Source organism: Notolepis coatsorum (assembly GCF_963971535.1).
Source record: "Notolepis coatsorum genome assembly, chromosome: 17".
Lineage (NCBI taxonomy): Eukaryota > Metazoa > Chordata > Actinopteri > Aulopiformes > Paralepididae > Notolepis > Notolepis coatsorum.
The window spans coordinates 59,033,237-59,038,418 of record NC_140181.1 but is presented as its reverse complement, the minus strand read 5'-3'; positions in this window follow the sequence as shown (position 1 = coordinate 59,038,418).

Below are 5,182 nucleotides of genomic sequence, written 5' to 3'. Positions count from 1 at the left end.
TGTTTTGGATGTGTGTGAGATTATGTGCAAAATAGGGCAGCTGTCACCAATGCAAGAGGCCAGTCATACTATCTCAATTATTATTTGTATTTTTATTTTTTTATTTCTCTCTTTCTCTGATTTTTCTCTGTTTTCTCCCCGTCCCAATTTTTTGTCGTTGTGCCAATTCCCCCCCTCCCCTACCTGTTTGTTGTGCGCATGTTCTCCTACTGGTCGGTACAAGGGAACCCTGAAGTCATCCGCGCGCTTCCTCCGACAGCCAGTGACTCTTTTTTCACCTGGCAGCGAGGACTCTCATTGGTGAAGTGTAACGCGTGGGGGGTCACGCTGCCTTCATCAAGTCCTGCCTCCGCTGAGCAAGCGCCCAGACCTGACCTGTAGGCGTTGCTGTCCACAACGCCAGATTCCCACCCATGACTTGCCCTCCCCCTAACCCAGCCAAACGAGTTAGTATGACTATCAGCCCAAGCCAAGGCAATGCTGACTCCGGGAGTCGAGACCGCAGCCTCTTGCATTGGTGACGAGCGTAATCTCCGCTATGCCACCTGACCGCCCCATACTATCGCAATTGGCAGAGGTAGCGGGTGGAAAGTCGATGGGTGGGCATTGGACGTTGTGGACAGCGACTTCTACAGGTCGGTTGGGTGACGCCTGTACAGCAGAGTCAGGAAGTATCGGGGGCAGCGTGAGCCTCCCACACGTTACTCCTCGCCCGCCACAGAGACCGCGCTGTCTGGTGAAAAGATGCGACAGGCTGCCTCGTGTACCGGAGGGGACACGTGATGCAAGGCTTCTATCCTCACTACAGCCGACCAGTGGGAGGCATAGTCTAGCAACGTTCAAGATAGGGGAGGGGAGAATTGAAGGGAAAATAATTGGCAATACGAAATTGGGATGGGAGAAAAATAGAAAAGAAGAAAAAGTGGTTAAAAAAATGAATATGTGCAAAATAAATCAGCATTATTTTTTGGTGAAGTGCCCCTTTAATCCTTTTGAGTGCTCAGGAGGCCAGGACATGAGATTCTCTTATTTTTCTTACATATGTCACATGCATTCGGTAGCGTCTGTGTGAATCCACGGTAATTGTAGCCGTGCTTGATACTTAATTATAATTTTTTTTTGTATCCTTTATTTATTGATCCAAAGCAATTTACAGTCAGCAGGAAGGGTACAACTCTGGCAAACAGTGTTGAACTTGGGTGCTACAGTCTTGAGTGCAAGTGCATGATTGTAAAAAAGTTATTTTATTATAGTTAAAAAGATTTTAAGATAGGTGCGGCCGGGTAGCGCAGCAGACTAAGCGTCTGTCTACCACCGCAGAGACAGTGGGATCGAATCCAGCTGCGGTACCTCTGGCTTGGTCAGCCGTCCATACTGGCACAATTGGCAGTGTCAGCGGGTGGGAAAGCCGGTGGGGTGGGTCCTGGTCGTTGTAAACAGTGACTCCTACAGTTCGGTCGGGGCGCCTGCACAGCGAGGGAAGGATCTGGGGCAGGTAGTGTGACCCTTCCACACGTTCCACTCCCCCAGTGAGAGTCCGTAATGCCAGGTGAAAAGAAGCGGTGGGCTGGAGGAAGCATGTCATAGTCTTCGCCCTCCCAGACCGACGGTAGGGGGTAGAGTGCGCAACTACCAGGAAGGGGATTGGGAATTGGCATAACGACTAACATTGGGATGGGAGAAAAACGGAAAAAGGAGGGGGAAAAAGATAATAAAATATATATTTTTTAAAGATATTGATTTGAAAAAGTGTTTTTAGTCGACGGCGGAAACATTTGTCGGGTTACAGCTGTCCTGACTGGTGGGAAGTTCGTTCCACCATTGTGGAGCAAGGACCGAGAATAGCCGGCTTCTTGAATATGAAATAAGATCCAGCAACTAAGGCCTATTATTGCCTCAAATACATTTTAGAGTGGACTGTTTGGTGGGAAAAGAGAAAGTGTACCAAACGCCATGATTGAAAGCTGCGAGCTGAAACCAAGGACCACCCACTTCTTAGAGAGCTGCACTAGCTTTCCATCGCCGCATGAATCTGCTTCAAGATTCTTGACCTGGCATACCGTGCAGAGAAGGGCCCTCAATACCCCTTCACTCTACATCTTCTGGCTGCCTCAGACCAGACACAGACAAAGAAAAAGGAAGTGTATATATATTAAGGAATATAAGGATGTGTGGGCATCATGACATCTTCAGTGAACGCCCATCAAGCAACAAAAAGCAATTGGTTTTGATAGTTCATCAGTGAGCTGGATGCAATCCTACCTGGAGAGGAGAGAACAGATGGTGGAGGTAAATGGTACACTATCCCCTCCCAGTGAGCTGTGGTGTTCCACAAGGAAGCATACTAGGACCGTTACTGTTCCTAATTTATGCAAATGACATGTCATCAGCTTGTGACTGCAACTTGTTCCTGTCCGCAGACGACTCAGCCCTGCTCGTCTCTGACAGGGACATGTTGCATGTTGAAAAAGCCCTCAGCTCTGAACTCGACAGAATCTGCACCTGGCTCGCTGATAACAAACTATCATTACACCTGGGTAAAACAGAGTCCATTCTCTTCGGTTCAAATAACAAACTCAGCAAGGCCAACGGCTCTCTGTTAGTGGGTGACAATATTGTCACAATGAAAGATGAAATTACATACCTGGGTTCCATCCTAGAGGCAAATCTTTCCTGTGACAAAATGGCAACCAATGTAATCAAAGAAGTCAAAGGATCTCCTCCCTGGTAAACAAGAATACCCTGAAGACTCTGGCAGGAGCACTCATTCAAGGGTACTACGACTATGCTTGCACCTCATGGTACCAAAGCACCTCAAAGGCACTAAAAACCAAATTACAAACATCTCAAAACAAACTAGTCAGACTACTGCTTGACCTGACTCCTAGAACCCACCTCACCCCTGCACACTTTGCCAACCTAGGATGGCTTAGAGTAGACGACAGAGTACAGCAACTTGCAATGGGCCTGGTCTACAAGATACACTACACGACCAAGGTACCCATGTACATGTCAAAATACTTCCCAAAGGTCAGTGAATACCACGATCACAACACCAGAGGGAGCTCCACAAATCATGTAAAACCCAGATTCGGCTCAAACAAGGGACTAAACACGTTTCGCAATTATGCCACAACAATGTGGAACGCCCTACCCAAAGCTGTAAAGGAATGTAAATCACTACCCACCTTCAAAAACACTCTCAAAGAACACCTACGGGAGACTGCAATTCAAAACTGGCCCCTACAAATGTCCTAACCCAGTTGTACAATAAAGACCAAGCATGGCTTTGTCAGTATTCCAATGTACAGCCCCACCCAACCCCACCCCACCTACCCAACCTCCTCCAATGTACAGTTTCCATGTCAAATGTATGTCAGTATTCCAATGTACAGTGTGTGTCCCCCCTACCCAACCCCCCCCCCCCCCCCCCCCCCCCCCCCACCTCCAATGTACAGCCCCACCCCACCTACCCAACCTCCCCCAATGCACAGTTTCTATGTCAAATGTATATACTCTTCTTCTGGATTTTTTTAGTATCACAAACAGTACTGTATTTGAAAATCTGGTATGTCATAAATGTATAGATGTAGCAGTACTGTCTATCTGTATGTCATGTGTGTCATATGATGAATTGAAAATGGGGGACCCTGATGGAAACAAGACGAAAGTCTTTCTCAGGTCTGCATCCTCTTAACAATTGTATGTATTGAGCTGTACTGTACTGTACCCATTCTGCAATCTGTTAATAAACTTTTCAATCAATCAATCAATCAACCAACGAACAAGATTCTTGTATCGGATCTCCTCTCTGGTAAACAAGAATACCCTGAAGACTCTAACAGGAGCACTCATTCAAGGGTACTACGACTATGCTTGCACCTCATGGCACCTCAAAGGCACTAAAAACAAGATTACAAACATCACGAAACAAACTGGTCAGACTACTGCTTGACCTTACTCCTAAAACCCACCTCACCCCTGCCCATTTTGACAACGACAAACGACAGAGTACAGCAACTTGCAATGGGCCTGGTCTACAATATACACTACACCAGTGTTTCTCAACTGGTGGGTCGCGACCGCGGGGCCATTTTGAGTGGGTCGCGGATGTGTGTGTAAAAAAATAAAAGAGTAAAGAAAATAATTTTTTTTTTTTTTTTTTTTAACTACCTATCTTTGTGAAAGTGGCTTCTCAGCTCTGGTCCAGCTGAAGACAAAGCGGGGGAACAGATTGGACATTGAGCATGACCTCAGAGTTGCTTTGTCTACCATCACCCCAGACTTTGAGACTCTTGTCAGGAGCAAACATCATCCCCAGTTATCCCATTAGTTCCCTGCATGTTAAGCTAAGAAGTCTGCTAAGAAGGATATATTATTTATTATTATTATTTTATTTCATTGTGTTTTTAGCCCTTAGTTGCACTTTTGTTGCAACCCCAGTTATCCCATTAGTTCCCCCAAACGTAGGTCTGTTATGTTAAGCTAAGAAATCTGCTAAGAAGCATATTATTTATTATTATTTTATTTCATTGGGTTTTTAGCCCTAGTTGCACTTTTGTTGCAACCCCAGTTATCCCATTAGGGGCGACAGTGGCTCAGGAGGTAGAGCAGTCGTCTGGCAATCCGGAGGTTCCCGGTTCGATTCCTGCTCCTCCCAGGCAGCGTGTCGATGTGTCCTTGAGCAAGACACTTAACCCCTAATTGCTCCCGATGAGCAGGTTGGCACCTTGCATGGTTGCCTCCGCCATCGGTGTGTGAATGGGTAAAATGTGAGTAACAAATTGTAAAGCGCTTTGGATAAAAGCGCTATATAAAAAAGCAGCCATTTACCATTAGTTCCCCCAAACTTAGGTCTGTTATGATAAGCTAAGAAATCTGCTAAGAAGCATATTATTTATTATTATTTTATTTCATTGGGTTTTAGCCCTAGTTGCACTTTTGTTGCAAACTCAGTTATCCCATTAGTTCCCCCAAATTTAGGTCTGTTATGTTAAGCTAAGAAATCTGCTAAGAAGCATATATTATTTATTATTCTTTTATTTCATTGGGTTTTTAGCAATAGTTGCACTTTTGTTGCACTTTTTTGTGTTTATTTCATGTTTTGAAAGATTGCGTATTACTGCAAATTTTTTTTTTTACATAAATCATAGTGGTTCAAAATTTTGGGTCGCGACTTAAT